The sequence below is a fragment of the Myxine glutinosa genome, chromosome 4, assembly GCF_964187855.1.
Source record: "Myxine glutinosa chromosome 4, kmMyxGlut1.1, whole genome shotgun sequence".
NCBI lineage: Eukaryota > Metazoa > Chordata > Myxini > Myxiniformes > Myxinidae > Myxine > Myxine glutinosa.
The window spans coordinates 187,276,984-187,294,836 of record NC_136264.1 but is presented as its reverse complement, the minus strand read 5'-3'; the positions used below and the strand labels follow the sequence as shown (position 1 = coordinate 187,294,836).

Here is a 17,853-nt window from a genome sequence, read left to right as displayed (position 1 = left end):
GTCAATGTGCAAAGCATGTATTATTTTATTTTTACTAGTGGGGTCACCCTTGGGAATCCCACGGGCATGGAGGTGTATCGTTGCGATCGGTGCAGCCGTTTTTGCGGTACCCAGGACAATAACGTTAGGCGGGAGTCCAAACCTGAAAATGCTGGAGACCAAAGCTGAAATTGGAAAAACAATATGGCCTATTTTACTCCAGGGGGTCCCAGGATTACCCACCCAAAATATTGTTGCGATCGGTTCAGCCGTTTTTGTAGTACCTGGGAAAGGACGGACGGACAGACAGACGGACAGACATTTGGTGAATTATAGTAAGATGTGGAGAGTAGGGGGGTGGAGGGGGGGGGGGGGGGAATAGTAATTTTATGTGGGTAGTGTGGGGTAGGAGAAGGAGGGGTTCTCTATATTGAGCCCAACTATTCAGGGCTGCAGTGCTGCCAATAGATTTCATAATAGGAGCCCCATGTGGGATTTATGGTGAAAACAAAAATTAATTAGCTTAGGGGATTGGAATGAGGGGTAGGGAGGACTCTCCAATGGCTTGAGTGATCGCCACCAAATTTGGTAGTGATGGTGTCGGCCCATTGGAGGGGGGGGGGGGGGGTGATATATTTGGGGATAAATGATGAAATAAAAAAGCATGTTATTAATTTTGATATATTTTGAGATTTAAAGGGAGGTTTGAATGGTGGGAAGGGTAAGCTATTTAACTGCTTTAATTGATCATGACCAAGCTTTTGAAGGATAGTGTAGGCCCCATGGGGAGTAGAATAGGGCGAGCGGGTTGAGGTTTTGTGTAAGGGGGTAGCGGTTAGTTTATTGTGTTTATTGTGTTGAGAACAGTGGGAACGGAGTATGTGGACCCCCATAGTGCTTACCACCTGTTATTACCTCCGTCACCAAAGGTGGATGAAGGTTTCATTTTCACCCCGTCTGTCTGTGAACAGGATATCTCATAAAGGTTATGGACGGATTTGGACAAAACTTGGTGGGCAGGTTGGGTGTGTGTCAAGGACGAATTGATTCGATTTTGGTGAAGATCTTAATATGGATCTCGATATGATGATTATTTAATTATTTTAAGTGATTCGTCATTATCGAGTGATAGGGCCAAAATCGATATGTAGCATTATATTTCAAAAAGTTGTGGACTAATGATAACAAAACTAAGTGGGTGAGTTGGTTAGGTGACAAGAGCAAGCCGATTAGATTTTGGTTCAGGTCCGAATCCATATCCGGCCTATCAGTGGGATACAAAACGTAAACTGTTCAGCCTGGTGGGGGTATGTGCTCTACCGAGTGTTGTTCTAGCTATTTACTGTGATATCAGACTCACCATTAGTTTAATAACAGGAGTGTTACTTAACTGGTGTTCAAAAAGTCATACAAACGTGATACTCACAATAGTCCAAGACACGTGAACATTTTAAAAATAGTTTTCAATATGCAAGTCAAAATGATTATAATATATTATATATTCCGCATTCTCACTTTCCAGGCAAGATAACATCGGGATTTATTCCCAGGTGGGACAAGACTTATGTAAATGTCCTTATTCTGAATGCTTCTGATTACCAAGCATGAAGAAGGAATATGGCTGTTTTGTCGATTGGCAGATCCATTTTATGGGTAATTATGTACACCCCAACCCTAACCACCATAACTAATATATACAACCTCATGTACACCCTAACCCAAACCACCATATCTGATATATACAACCTCATGTACACCCCAACCCTAACCACCATAACTAATATATACAACCTTATGTATACCCGAACCCTAACCACCATATCTGATATGTACAACCTTATGTACACCCTAACCCTAACCACCATAACTAATATATACAACTTCATGCACACCCTAACCCAAACCACCATATCTGATATATACAACATTATGTACACCCTAACCCTAACAACCATAACTAATATATACAACCTTATGTACACCCTAACCATAACCACCTTATCTGATATATACAACGTTATGTACACCCCAACCCTAACCACCATAACTAATATATACAACCTTATGTACACCCTAACCATAACCACCATAACTAATATATACACGCTTATGTATACCCTAACCCCAACCACCATATCTGATATATACAACCTTATGTACACCCTAACCCTAACCACCATAACTAATATATATAACCTTATGTACACTGTTACGGATTCGTCCCTCCGTTGTTGTGGTTTTCATCCACTGTAAACATTTTTGATTCCATGTGCTATTATTGTTGTCGTTTGAGGGAAATAGATATTGCTATTTTCAAAGGGTAAAAAAGTTAATGTTTTAAATGAAAGCGGAACCGGACGTTGCCGAAGACGAAGAGGAGAAAAAGAAGGCAGAGCGAGTGATTTCACCAAGAAAGCGGAGCTGCTTCGAGTTCTGGAGCAAACGCTGGCGAACGGGAGTCACTAGCGAACTTTCGGGTTTCCCGGGAAAGGGGTTCCTGCGACAGAGTTGTTATCGCTGTGACGGATCACCCTGCGTGTCAGGTTTTGCGGTCGATTCCGAAAGGAATCATCGTCGGGCGGTTACGTCTCGAGTACGGGCCGTCGGCCATTTTGACTCTTGCGCGTCGCGCAAGGTTTTCTTTGCTTTGTTTCAGCCGTTTTCACCGCATTCAGACGTTTATCTGGTGTGGGTGTGTGTAACGTGGATTTTGAAGGATAATTTGCGGTTCGCCTACTGTGAGCCGTGAGACGTCCATACCCGAGGGTGTGATTTCCCAGTCGCCTGGAGGGCGCGTTTGGATTTCCCAGTCACCTTGAGGGTGCCTTTGCGCAGCTTTGGCCGCGTGACTGTTACTGTCATCTGAACGGGATTCTGGTCTCGATTAGACATCGCTCTGACGATCGCTGGAGCGAATCGACTTTGGCTTGAAGCCGGGATCGACTTGGGCTTCAAAGCGTTATCAACTTTGGTTTGGAAGCCGGGAAAGAGACATTGGGAATGTTCTTGTTTCACTCACTTGGAGCACAGTGTGTTATATATTACGAAACTGATGGTACGTTACATCATAGGATATATATTGATTGTACTTTTGATGACTATCATTGTTGTACTGTTATTCTTGTGTGATCTTAATACAATATTTGTTTGTTGGTAACAATTGGTGTGGCTTCACCATTGATCTTGGACATACAGAATAACACATTTTTCTGCCGTGACTCCTCTCGGGGATCGGAGGTACACCGTGACCAGGTGGGGTTTGGGGAGGAGCACGTAACAGAAATTGGGGGCTCGTCCGGATTGGCCAAATTTGAAATTGGGGGCTCGTCTTTGCTAACAGAAATTTTAATCTCGTCCGGGATAGAATTCCCTGACATTCCCAAAATTCCCAAATTTCGAATTTTTCTAACATTCCCAAATTTTTCCAAAAAAATTTGAAAATTTTTGTGTGAAGGTTAACAGGTGTTAACTGATAGTCACCATGGTGTTTGACGCAGAAAAGTTTGCGGCTTCCCCTAATGAGGCACAGTTCCAAGCGTTAAAAAGATCGGAACTCTTGATATTGGCCAAACATTTTAACTTGGAGGTCCGAGCTCATCTATCTATAATTCCAGTAATCTCTGTGTGTATGTGTGTGTGTATGTGTGTATGTGTGTGTGTCTGTGACCGCTGTTTCTCGACAACCACGGGTCCGATATACTTGAAACTTGCCAGGTATATTGCTGGGGACCCGAGGATGTGCCTTTTCAAGGTTTCATATTAATCGGAGAAGTAGTTACCGAGCTATGGCGATTTATTTACCAAACTCCGCAAGCCGTTCGCTTTGGACCAAACCATTTCATGTAAATAGAGGGGGGGGGGATTGTCACCGTACTCGCAAGCCGTTCGCTTTGGCTTTGCGAATGGACCAAACCATTTCATGTAAATAGAGGGGGGGGGGATTGTCACCGTACTTGCAAGCCGTTCGCTTTGGCTTTGCGAATGGACCAAACCATTTCATGTAAATAGAGGGGGGGGGATATAATTTTAGATATATTCTATCTATAATTCCAGTAATCTCTGTGTGTATGTGTGTGTGTATGTGTGTGTGTGTGTGTATGTGTGTGTGTCGTTTGTCTGTGACCGCTGTTTCTCGACAACCACGGGTCCGATATACTTGAAACTTGCCAGGTATATTGCTGGGGACCCGAGGATGTGCCTTTTCAAGGTTTCATATTAATCGGACAAGTAGTTACCGAGCTATGGCGATTTATTTACCAAACTCAGCAAGCCGTTCGCTTTGGACCAAACCATTTCATGTAAATAGAGGGGGGGGATTGTCACCGTACTCGCAAGCCGTTCGCTTTGGCTTTGCGAATGGACCAAACCATTTCATGTAAATAGAGGGGGGGGATTGTCACCGTACTCGCAAGCCGTTCGCTTTGGCTTTGCGAATGGACCAAACCATTTCATGTAAATAGAGGGGGGGGATATAATTTTAGATATATATATAGTACGGGCATGCCCTAGTATGAATAAAGCAGAGATGCAGACATTGGTGGTAGAATCTCTGGTGGGACAAGGAACATGGACAGAGGTAGCCTTGGATTGGTTACCCGAGGAAAAAGAAAATGTGGAGCTCCGGAAAATGGAGATGCAACTGCAGAGCCAGGAAAGGTTAAAAGAGTGGGAATGGAAAGCCGAGGAAAGAAGAGCAGAGGAAATGAGAGGTGAAAGGGAACTCGAGGAAAGAAGAGTACAACAGGAACGAGAACTCGAGAAGAGAAGAGCAGAAGAAAGGGGAGCCGAAAGGGAGTTAAAGGAACGTGACATGGAGTATCAGAAGGAGCTTAAACTCAAGGAGCAGGAATTAATGGGAGAACGGAGAGAAGTCGTATCCATGCCGGCTAGTTCGACAACTAGTCAGAACACTTGGGATGTTGGTAGGCATGTGAGGCTGGTTCCACCCTTCAATGAAAAGGAGGTAGCCAAGTTTTTTTTTACACTTTGAGAAAGTGGCTCAAATGTTAAAATGGCCTGTGGGGTCCTGGACTATGTTAGTGCAAAGTGTTCTGGTGGGTAAAGCTCAAGATATCTAATCGGCTTTACTGATTGACCAATGTGCAGATTATGAGTTAGTGAAGAAAACCATTCTCAAAGCCTATGAATTGGTCCCTGAAGCTTACCGGCAAAAATTCCGGAATGCCAGGAAGAGGGAGAGTGAGACCCATGTGGAGAATGCCAGAATGAAGGAAACCATGTTTGATCGGTGGTGTGATTCGAAGGGGATTGGGAAAGACTTCAACCGGTTGCGACAATTGATCTTGGTGGAGGAATTCAAACAGTGTGTCCACGTGGACATTAAAGTACATCTGGATGAAAAGAAAGTACCAGAGTTGTATGAGGCAGCAACCGTGGCAGATGACTATGCCTTGACACACAGGATGGGGTTCCACAAACCTAACTTCCCGCCTAGAGTTAGCCAGGGGAGTTATGGTAAATCAGGTTCGGAGAACAAATATTCATGGAGGCGGCCTAGAAATGACTATGGGGACAAATCTGATACCGCGACTTTTAGGGATCAGAAGACTACAGTTCCAAGACAGACTTATCATCTGGGGGGGCTCGAGGCAGACCACGAGTTTTTCCTCCGGGCCTACTTGCGCTTTTTGCAAGAAACCTGGGCATTTGATGTCCCAATGTTACGCCCTGAAAAGGAAAAATCAGGAGCGGAGTCAGACTAGTTGTTACGGATTCGTCACTTCCGTTGTGGTGGTTTTGCATCAACTGTAAATATTTCTGATCCCATGTACTATTATTGTTTTCAAAAGGTATATTGTCCATGAACTGTTTTCAAAATATGAAAAGGTTGAGGTTTTAAATCAAACAGGAACCGGAAGACGAAGAGGAAGCGGAAGGAGAAAAATATGGCGGAGCGAGTGAAATCGGAGAACAAGCGAGTCGTTTCTTCGTCCTGAGCGAACGTTGGCGAACAACAGTCACTAGCGAACTTTTGGGGTTCCCATGAAAGGGATCCCTATGACAGCATGGTTAGCGCTGTGATGGATTAACCTGCGTGTCAGGTTTTGCTACCGATTCAGGAGAGAATCATCGCCGTACTGTTGCACCACGAGACCGGGCCGTCGGCCATTTTGACTTGCGCAGGACTTGTGCTTCGCTCGCGGTTTCGTTTCTTTTCGACAATTCTCACCGCATTCAGACGTCGATCTGGGGCATGTGTGTGACGTGGCTTTTGAAGGCTAATTCGTCCATACCCGAGGGTGTGATCTCTCAGTCGCCTGTAGGGCGCCTTTGGATTTCCCAGTCGCCTTGAGGGCGCCTTTGTACAGCTTCGGCAGTGTGACTGCCCTTGCCATCCGCACGGGATTCTGGTCTCGATTGGACATCGTTCTAGCGATCGCTGGAGTGAGTCAACTTCGTCTTGAAGCCGGGAATAAGAGACATTGGGGAATGTTCTTGTTACACTCACTTGGAGCACAGTGAGTTATATATTACAAAACTGATGGTACCATCAGAGGACATATTGATTGTACTTTTGAATACTATTGTTGTTGTACTGTTTTCTTTTTGTTTTGTTTTTTGTTGTTTTTTTGTATACAAGATCGAGGCTCGTGAAAGAGCTAACATTAATCACACAAAAAGACAAACCGACACACAAAACACAAAAAACAAGGGGAGCGGCAGACAAGATGGGGAGAGAGGGGGAAGGACACAAAAGAGAGGGGGAAGAGGGGGAAGGACACAAACACAACATTTGAGAGCAGGGACATCGGGAGGACTTGGGGGGGAGGTGGCAGAGGAATAAAACATATGAACACTGCAAGGACTCTGGGGTGAATTACCGGGGGTAGAAAAGATCAAGGTTTTCGATGGGGGAAGATAAGAAATGGTGGTGAACAGCTGTTTTAAAGACCTGGAGGGAGGAGTGGGATTGAAGGGAGTGGGGGAGTTTGTTCCAGAGGCGGGAGAAAAGGGGAATGAAAGAGTGAAGGTGAACAGAGAGCCTAGACTTTGGCAGTTTAACCATAAGAGGGTTGCAGGCAGATCTTGTGCGACCTGAAGGAATATTGGGGGGACAGAGCACAGAGAGAGCTGGGGGAGCAAGGCCGGAGAGGAGTCGGTAGAAGACAGAAAGACCACCAACCTGCCTGCGGTGAGTGAGTGAAAGGCCCTCGGTGTTGACTACATCGCAGGAGATTCCAATGATTCTGAAAGCTTTGGCCTCAACAGTGTGAAGCCGAGCAAGGTGTGAGGCAGGAGCACCAGCCCAGAGGGGGGAACAGTATTCCATTGAGCTGCGGATGAAAGCCTTGTATGTGGTGAGGAGCTCAGGTGTGCCAAGGAAGTACTTCGCACGACGGAGGATGCCCAGTCGGCTACTGGCTTTGGAGGCCAGCTTAGAAATGTGGTTTTCCCAAGAAAGATAATGGCAGATAGTGAGACCCAAAAGCTTGAGCGACAGAACTTCTTGGAGAGGATTGTTGAGAAAGTAGATGGGAGGGTTGTCCAGTCGGTCCTTTCGGAGAGACATTGTAAGAGTGTGAGATTTGTCAGGATTGAAAGACATGTTCCACTTGTTTGACCAGTCTGTGATTTTGTCCAGGTCTGCAGAGAGTGAGGAGGCTGCAGACTGCCGATCTGAGGGATGAGGAATGGAGCGACAGAGAGTAGAGTCGTCAGCAAAGAGATAGAGAGGATTTTCAAGAGAGTCAGAGAGATCATTGATGAAGACCAGAAAAAGCACAGGGCCCAGAACACTACCTTGGGGAACTCCAGCCTGAACAGGAAGAGGAGATGAGAGAAACCCATTCAGGGCCACACATTGACTACGACCAGAGAGGAAGTCCGCCAGCCATGCGTGGAGATTTCCATGGATACCAATGGAGGAGAGTTTGGTGAGCAGAGCAGGGTGCCAGACCGTATCGAAGGCACGTGAAATGTCAAGGGAGACAGCTCTAATTTCCTGTTTGGCGTTGAGGACCTCCATCCATTGTTGAGAAAGCAGAAGCAGCATGTCCAGTGTAGAGTGACCAGGTCTGAAACCAAATTGATGATCAGAGATCAAGCCACTGGAGAAGAGGAAAGATTTAATATCTGAAGCAATGATTGATTCCATGACTTTGCTGATAATTGGGAGAACGCTGATTGGTCTGTAGTTGCTGGGATCTGTTTTTGCACCTTTTTTGTGCAAACCGGTGATGTTGGCTGATTTCCAAGCAGATGGCAGATGACCTTGAGCAAAAGAGAGGGTGAAGAGAACAGAAAGAGGGAGTGACAGAGCAGAAGAACATGATTTTAGGACCCGTGGGCTGATGCCGTCAGGACCAGTTGCAGAATCAGAGTCTAGGGTTGACAGAAACTTTTCCACCTTGTCAGGAGGAAAGGACACAGAGTCCAGGAGCAGCTGGGTACGACTGGGTACGGTGGGTACAGATAGGGATGGGTTTGGGACACAAGATTTAGAGGCAAACACAGAGTTGAGGCATTCAGCTTTTTCACGTGCGGAGTCAGCCGTTAAGCCGTTTGAGGTGAGGGAGGGGATGGAGGGGGAACAAACACCAGAAACAGATTTGACCAGACGCCACCAGGATTTGGAAGAGGGAGACAGATAAGAGAGTTCGGTCTTGAGAATGGTGAGATATTGTTTCCTGGCTCTCCTGAGGGTGGACACACACTTGTTTCGGGCTTTGTGAAAGGAAATGAGATTTCCTTCCGTTGGATTTGCTTTCCAGGAGACGAAAGCAAGTTGTTTCAGGGCAACAGCCTCACCACAAGATTCCGTGTACCATGGACGGGAGGAAGGGTATGACAACTGAAGACGAGATGGTATAAATCTGTGCATGAGAGAGAGAAATTTACTTTGAAAGAATTCCCAGGATGAGTTGATGTCAGAGGCGGTAGAGATGGGAGACCAGTCCAGATGATTGATGGCTGCTTGAAGACCGTGCCAGTTGGCCTGAGTGAAATGCCAGACTCGTCGACGCTGAGGAGGCTCTCTGAGAATGGTCAGAGAGATGTCCACTTTGACAAGCACATGATCAGATGAGCCGATTGGAGCAGAAGAAGAGCAGCAGACATTTTCATGGAAGTTTGTCATAACCAAATCCAGAAGAGAAGATGCTCCGTTGACTGAGATCCGGGTCGGGAAATTGACAGATTGTGTCAGTCACAGTGAGTCGCAGAAGTCCTTTGCTGAAGAGCCATGGCTGGTGAGAGAGGTACCCACACCCAGCCAACTGGCATGGTGACAATTGAAATCACCACATATGAGGAAGAGAGAGTTGGGATGGGTCGATAGAAGTTGGTCCATATTATCAGACAGTGAGATGTAGATGGAGTCATCGCTGTTTGGTGGACGGTACAACACACACATGAACAAAAGGTGGGAGCGAAGGGGAAGCCGTAGCCAAAGGTATTCCTGGGGGTGAGGTGGAGAGAGGGCAGTGGAGGGCGAGTGAGGAAGAGAGTTTTTTATAAAGATAGCAACCCCACCTCCAGGACGAGGCTCAGGTCTATCATACCGGAGGAGGGAGTAACCTGGGAGAGATACCAAGGCATCAGAGACATCATGAAGGAGGAAAGTTTCTGTTCAGCAGATCACATCTGGTTTGTCAGAAGCAACCTGTATGGAGAGGTCAGTCAAGTTTGAGCGAAGGCCCCGGATGTTTGAGGTCCATACCGTTAATGAAGAGGAAGGGGGAGCATCGGGTCCAGAACAGGGGGGGGGGGGGGGAGGGGTAGGGTAAGATGTGGAAGAGGAGGAAGGGGTAGGGAGAGCTGTTGAAGGTGTGTCAGAGATTTCAGAATAGCTTGGAGAAAGGGAAGAATGGGGCGGACAAAAGGTTTGATGGAGATTGGGTGAGGCACAGTGAGGTGTTATTTGAGGAGGGGGAAGAGCGAGGCAGAAGGTTTGGGGAGATGAAGGTGAAAGTTGGAAGGGGGAAGAAGCAGGGAGGATGCTTTGAGGAGGAGGGGTGAGAGGGGAGTCTAGGAGGGGAGGAGCGAGGGAGAGTCTCGGAGGGGAGGGGTGTGGGGGGAGTTTAGGAGGGAGGGGAGGGAAGGGGCAAGGGGGGAGATTTGAAAGGGATGGGTGATGGGGAGGATTTGGAGGGGAGGGGTGAGATTGGATTTTGAAAAGTGTACGATTCATGGGAAACGAACATTTTTTGCAAAATGAGTTTGAGACATTCGAGTCAAAAATACGTTTGAGGACACTGGAGGAGGGGTGGAGTTCTGGATAGTTTAGGGAATGTAGAAAGGAGGAACTGTAAGAGATGGTATTACATATATTTTTTGGAATGAATAGATTTGGTGAGCAAGACGAAAGCATCCTTTTGTAGGAAAAGAAGAAAAGGGTGTTATAATATATGAGAGAAAATAGTTGTTCAGGGGAGAGATTATACATTTCTAGCCGCGTGATCACGAACGAAGAATGAACGAACAAAAAGAACAACAAATAAACGAATAAGACCTGGGAAGGAAATATTTTTTTGGGGTTTTTTTTTTTTTTTGTGAGTACAGATATTAAACAAGGAGGTACGGGGTGAACGACTGGTACGAAACAGAGAACGAAAATAATTTCAGCGCATTCGACGAATCGCTGAGAGAAAAAACCACAAGGTCGGAGACGGTACGGTAGTCTAAGCCTACGAGTACTAGGCCGCAGAATACTCGATACCATTAACCGACGATTGTGTATACATGTACGAAAAATTAGCACCGAAAATTTTCCAAAAGATACGCTACAGGTACACACACCGAAAGATAGATACAGTCTCGACAAAAACACGATTGTGATAGATCACTTAGCTTCGAGAGCGTGAGCGCATGGAGCAGCTTCGAAAAGACGTGATCTCGCGAGATCTCCTCATTCCGAGAGATCTCCTACTCGCGAGATCTCCTACTGTTATTCTTGTGTGATCTTAATACAATATTTGTTTGTGAGTAACAATTGGGGTGGCTTCTCCATTGATCTTTGACACACAGAATAACACATTTTTCTGCCGTGACTCCTCTCGGGGCTCGGAGGTACACAGTGACCAGGGGGTCGGGGAGGAGCACGTAACAAAAATTGGGGGCTCGTCCAATTGACTAGGGGGCTCGAAATTGGGTCTTTGTCCGGGATCAAATTCCCTAATAACATTCGTCTGGGATAGAATTCCCGAGCATTCCCAAAATTCCCCAAACTTGGAATTTTTCTAACATTCCCAAATTTTTCCAAAAATTGGAAAAAATTTGTGTGAAGGTTAACAGGTGTTAACTAATAGACACCATGGTGTTTGATGCAGAGCAGTTTGCGGCGTCCCCTGGTGAGGCACAGATCCAAGCTTTAAAAAAATCAGAACTCTTGATATTGGCCAGACATTTTAACCTGGAGGTCCGAGTTAATATGAAGAAAGCAGAGATGCAGACATTGGTGATAGAATCTCAGGTGGGACAGGGGACATGGACAGAGGTAGCCTTGGATTGGTTACCAGAGGAAAAAGAAAATGTGGAGCTCCGGAAAATGGAAATGCAACTGCAGAGCCAGGAAATGTTAAAAGAGTTGGAATGGAAAGCAGAGGAAAGGAGAGCTGCAAGTGAACTCGAAGAAAGAAGCGAAAAGGGAAGAGCAGAGGAAAGAAGAGCCGAAAGGGAGTTAAAGGAACGTGACATGGATTATCAGAGGGAACTTAAACTCAAGGAGTTGGAATTAAGGAGAGAATGGGGAGAGGTAGCATCCATGCCGTCTGGTTCGACAACTACTTAGAACACCTGGGCTGTTGGTAGACAGGTGAGGCTGGTTCCACCCTTCAATGAAAAGGAGGTATCCAAGTTTTTTTTACACTTTGAGAAAGTGGCCCAAATGCTAAAATGGCCTGTGGGGACCTGGACTATGTTGGTGCAAAGTCTTTTGGTGGGTAAAGCTCAAGATATCTATTCGGCTTTACCGATTGACAAATGTACAGATTACGAGTAAGTGAAGAAAGCCATTCTCAAAGCCCATGAATTGGTCCCTGAAGCTTACCGGCAAAACTTCAGGAATGCCAGGAAGAGGGAGAGTGAGACCCATGTGGAGTTTGCCAGAATGAAGGAAACCATTTGTGATCGGTGGTGTGATTCGAAGGGGATTGGGAAAGACTTCGAACTGTTGCGACAATTGATCTTGGTCGGGGAATTCAAACAGTGTGTCCACGAGGACATTAAAGTACATCTGGAGGAAATGAAGGTACCAGAGTTGTATGAGGCAGCAACCGTGGCAGATGACTATGCCTTGACACACAGGATGGGGTTCCACAAACCTAACTTCCCACCTAGAGTTAGCCAGGGGAGTTATGGTAAATCAGGTGCGGAGAACAAATATTCATGGAGGCGGCCTAGAGATGACTATGAGGACAGATCTGATATCGCGACTCTTAGGGATCAGAAGTCTACGGTTCCAAGTGTTACGGATCTATGTGGATTTATGTGAATTACTATTCAGGTCTTTGCTTATCAATGTGTAGTCGAGTAACGGTTGTTGTAATTAAAGGGTCAGGAGCCCTTCTGGGAAAAAGGAGACCGGAAACGGAAGAAGAAAAGACACGAGGTCCGTGAGAAGCAGCGATCTTCCTCTTCCTCGCCGAGCTCCGAGGCGAGGGTATCGATATTGAGCAGCGTCTGACGCTGTGTTGGAAAGCCCGTCTGGCGAAAGTAATTACCCCTTGACACATCAAGTTGCCGTGGGTTCGTGCACGGAACCAAGCGTCCGGCACAGTTCGCCTCACCGTCTACAAGGACGCGTACGGGTCGCACCTGGGGCCTCGCGCGCTGGACAAGCCGCGCATTGCTTTGCCCGCTTTGCTTGGCAAGGAGGTGTGCGCTGCAACCGTTGTTCCCGGTACGTGACGTGCACGTTTGGGAGCACGTCAGCCAGGGGTTCGTTCAACCGCCCGTGTGCGGAGAAGCCGACCTTCATCTTGGTCAGGGGGAGCCCAGAGACATTGTGAGGGACAGAGACCAAAGGGGTCGTGAGTACCCAAGGGGTCGGGAGTGGGGAAAGGGGACACACATATATAAGATGGCCATCTTAATACTATTGGTGATTGATTGTTGATTGTTGATGGTTGTTGATGGTTGTTGATGGTTGATTGCTCGGGGAAAATATTATTGGTTATTCCGGATCCTTGGTGCGGGGTTTCTTATTGACTGGAATTCATGTTGATTGCGTTACGAAAGCGTATAAATCATTGATCTTTCTGGCGGAGTTCCTCTCACGGTCCGGGGGTCACCGAGACCAGGTAGTTACCGGGAGGACCACGTAACAGAATTGGGGGCTCGTCCGGGATCTAAAATTGTATAAAATAATAAAATAATATTTTTATTAATTAAAATTTATTAATTAAGTATTAATTGGTAAATTTTTGGGGAAATTGGGGGTAAAGTCTTGGGTGAAGGTTAACAGGTGTTAACGATAGGCACCATGGCGTTTGTGGCACAGAACTTTGCGGTAACCCGGAGTGAGGCACAGTTCCGAGCGTTACTAAAGTCGGACCTCTTGAAATTGGCCAAACATTTTAACTTGGAGGTCCGAACTAATTTGAGGAAGGCAGAGTTGCAGACCACGGTGATACAATCTATGGTGGGATTAGGAACATGGGACGAGTTAGCCTGGGAGTGGCTACCCGAAGAACCAGAAGACGTTGAGCTCCGGAAACTGGAGTTGCAATTACGGAGCCAGGAACGGATCAAAGAAGAGGAAAGGAAAGCAGAAGAGAGGAGAGAAGAGAAACAAGCAGAGGAAAGGAGAGTGGTACGAGAACTCCAGGAAAGGTTAAAAGAAGAAGAAAGGAAAGCAGAAAAGGAAAGTTCAGAAGAGGAAAGGAAAGCAGAAGAGAGGAGAGAAGAGAAACAAGCAGAGGAAAGGAGAGTGGAACGGGAACTCCAGGAAAGGTTAGAAGGGAGAAAAGCAGAGGAGAGGAGAGCTGCCAGGGAACTCGAAGCAGTGGAGAGAAAAGCCGAAAGGGAGTTGAAGGAACGTGATCTGGCGCTTCAGCAAGAGATTAAATTCAAGGAGCTGGATTTAATGAGAGAATGGGGAGAGGTACCACCCTTGCTGACGGGGTCGACACCTAGCCAGAACACCTGGGAGGTGGGCAGACATGTGAGGCTGGTTCCACCCTTCAGTGAAAAGGAAGTCACTCAATTTTTTCCACACTTTGAGAAAGTGGCTCGACAGTTAAACTGGCCGGAGGAGGCCTGGACCATACTAGTGCAAAGTGTGCTGGTGGGTAAAGCTCAAGAGATTTATTCGGCGCTACCAATGGACCAATGTGCAGATTATGAGGTATTGAAGAAGCACATCCTCAAAGCCTATGAGTTGGTTCCGGAAGCTTACCGGCAAAAATTCAGGAATGCCAGGAAGAGGGAGAGTGAGACCCATGTGGAGTTTGCTAGAGTGAAAGAAAATATGTTTGATCGGTGGTGTGAGTCAAAAGGAGTCGGGAACGACTTCGAAGCATTGCGTGACCTGATGCTGGTGGAGGAATTTCAACAGTGTGTCCACGAGGACATCAAAGTGTACCTGCAGGAAAAGAAAGTACCGAAGTTGTGGGACGCAGCCACCATGGCAGATGATTATGCCTTAACACACCGGATAGGGGTCCACGAACCTAACTCCTCGCCTAGATCTCCGCAGGGGAGGTGTGGAACAGCAGGTGCGGAGAACGACAATACATGGCGGCGGCCTCGAGATGAATATGGGGACAACGCTGATACCCGAACTGTTCGAAATCAGGGGGCTACGGGCCCAAGACAAACTTATTTTTTGGGGGGCCCGAGGCAGACCACGAGTTTTTCCTCTGGGCCTACTTGCGCTTTTTGCAAGAAACCTGGACACTTGATGTCCAGTTGTTACCTCATGAAAAGGGAAAACCCAGAGCGGAGTCCGACTATTACCACTCCGAATGCGATGGCAAGCGTAAGAAATCGCCCACAGAAGAGTTACCAACCATTTATTTATGAGGGGTTGGTCTCACTCAAGGGAGACTTGACTAACCCAAGACCGGTTAGGGTTTTGAGGGACACAGGAGCCCATCAATCCTTAATGCTTGAAGGCATTTTGCCATTGTCAAAGAGTACCGCAACTGGTGATAGTGTTCGGTTACAAGGGATCGGTGGCTGTGTTAGTGCCCCACTTCATGTCATCCATTTGGAATCCGATTTGGTGTCAGGACCGGTCACCGTCGGTTTACAAGCCACGCTTTCCTGTAGAGGGAGTATCTGTGATTATCGGGAATGATTTGGCCGGGGGGCAAATTTATGGTAACCCGAGGGTTGGTAAAGAGCACAGCAGGGAAAATAACACCACACCAGCTCGGGATGGCGACAAAAGTTCCAAGTTATTTGTAGGGGGACTGAACTTCAACACAGAGGAAGAAGTTCTGACCTCTGTCTTCAACAGATATGGGCCGCTGGTGGAAGTGCGGGTGGTAAAAGACAGGGAAATGCAACGGTCAAGAGGGTTCGGCTTTGTCACGTTTGCAAGCACAAGAGACGCCAGGGAGGCAGAGAAGAATTGGAATGGTAAGGATTTGGAAGGTCGGACCATAACAGTAGGGAAGGCATTTCGTAGGCGTCGAGAGGTCTACAGAAGAGGACCACTTGGCGGTAGTTTTGGTGTGGGCAGCAGCCAATATTACTATGGAGGCTCCCAGAGTTACGGCACCTCCCGAAAGAATGAATGTCAGAGCACTGGCCGAGAAGGAGACCGCCAGTCAGGTAACGGCTGGGACAAGGGGTCCGACCGTAACTGGTAGGAGTCTGGAGAAGTTGAAGCCCTATATACGGTGGAGCCGCCGAGCCGGGGCTCCTACACGGACTAACCGTGAACGCCGCGTTCTTAAAGGTGTCCAGGTAGTGAACTTTCCTGCACGGACTAACCGTGAACTCCACGTTCTTAAAGGCGTCCATGTAATGAACTTTCCTCCCCGGACTAACCCTGAACGCCACATTCCTTAAGGCGTCCATGTAGGGAATACTCCGCTGGGCCTCCCGAAAAAGTGCTATAGAGAGGTTTAAATTTGGGGGCTTTGGTCACCACCTCTTAACCGTCATTCAAGAGAAACTAGAAGTGGTTGACGCTTGGTCCAGAGGGAATTAATCTAGGGGATTGTGTGAAATTTTGTTGCTTTATTTTTAAGTGCTGACTGTGCCCGGGGGGAACTGATGATTTGGGGGGGGGTGAGTTATCTGGTTTGTTTATCCAAGTTGGCCGGCAAAGAAAGTTTTCGCTGGGTTCAAACTTTCTTTCTTGAAGGGGGGGGAGTGTTATGGATCTATGTGGATTTATGTGAATTACTATTCAGGTCTTTGCTTATCAATGTGTAGTCGAGTAACGGTTGTTGTAATTAAAGGGTCAGGAGCCCTTCTGGGAAAAAGGAGATCGAAAACGGAAGAAGAAAAGACACGAGGTCCGGGAGAAGCAGCGATCTTCCTCTTCCTCGCCGAGCTCCGAGGCGAGGGTATCGATATTGAGCAGCCTCTGACGCTGCGTTGGAAAGCCCGTCTGGCGAAAGTAATTACCCCTTGACACATCAAGTTGCCGTGGGTTCGTGCACAGAACCAAGCGTCCGGCACAGTTCGCCTCACCGTCTACAAGGATGCATACGGGTCGCACCTGGGGCCTCGCACGCTGGACAAGCCACGCGTTGCTTTGCCCGCTTTGCTTGGCAAGGAGGTGTGCGCTGCAACCGTTGTTCGCGGTAAGTGACGTGCACGTTTGGGAGCACGTCAGCCAGGGGTTCGTTCAACCGCCCGTGTGCGGAGAAGCCGACCTTCATCTTGGTCAGGAGGGGCCCAGAGACATTGTGAGGGACAGAGACCAAAGGGGTCGTGAGTACCCAAGGGGTCGGGAGTGGGGAAAGGGGACACACATATATAAGATGGCCATCTTAATACTATTGGTGATTGATTGTTGATTGTTGTTGATGGTTGTTGATGGTTGATTGCTCGGGGAAAATATTATTGGTTATTCCGGATCCTTGGTGCGGGGTTTCTTATTGACTGGAATTCATGTTGATTGCGTTACGAAAGCGTATAAATCATTGATCTTTCTGGCGGAGTTCCTCTCACGGTCCGGGGGTCACCGAGACCAGGTAGTTACCGGGAGGACCACGTAACACAAGACAGACTTATCTTCCGGGGGGTTCGAGGCAGACCACGACTTTTTCCTCTGGGCCTACTTGCGCTTTTTGCAAGAAACCTGGACATTTGATGTCCCAATGTTATGCCCTGGAAAGGAAAATCAGGAGCGGAGTCAGACTAGTACAACTCCGAATGCATTGGCAAATGTGAGAAATCGTCCTTGGAGGACAGTGCCTTGGGAAGGTTCCCATGCCAAAGTTACGGCATCACAGAATGACCTTGTTCAAGAGGGTTACAAACCTTTTATTTCAGAGGGGTTGGTGTCACTGGATGGAGACTTGACTAACGAGAGACCTGTTAGGGTATTGAGGGACACAGGAACACATCAATCTTTGATGCTTGAAGGCATTTTGCCATTGTCAGAGAAGACGGCAACTGGTGTTAGTGTTCTTTTACAGGGTGTTGGTGGCTATGTTAAAGCTCCACTTCATGTCATCCATTTAGAGTCTGATTTGGTGTCAGGACCGGTCACCGTAGGTTTACAAGCCACTCTTCCTGTAGAGGGAGTATCTCTTGTTATCGGAAATGATTTGGCCGGTGGTCAGGTTTCTGGTAACCCGATGTTCGTTGGAAAACCTATGATGACAAATAACACTGCACAGTTAGAGCAGGAGATTCCGGGTATCTTTACATCCTGTACCGCGACTCGTGCTAGGGGTAGGAAGCGCTCTGAGGAGAAGGAGAAGGTACTGACGTCACGTTTGGCACAGA

General features: G+C 47.3%; 1 protein-coding gene across 6 annotated transcripts in view; it reads left to right on the top strand.

Moving 5' to 3' along the window:
• The window catches only part of LOC137425570 (plasma membrane calcium-transporting ATPase 2), a 211,145-nt gene that overhangs the window by 28,975 nt on the left and 164,317 nt on the right, over positions 1–17,853 (top strand). The gene's annotated exons all lie outside the window — the stretch shown is intronic.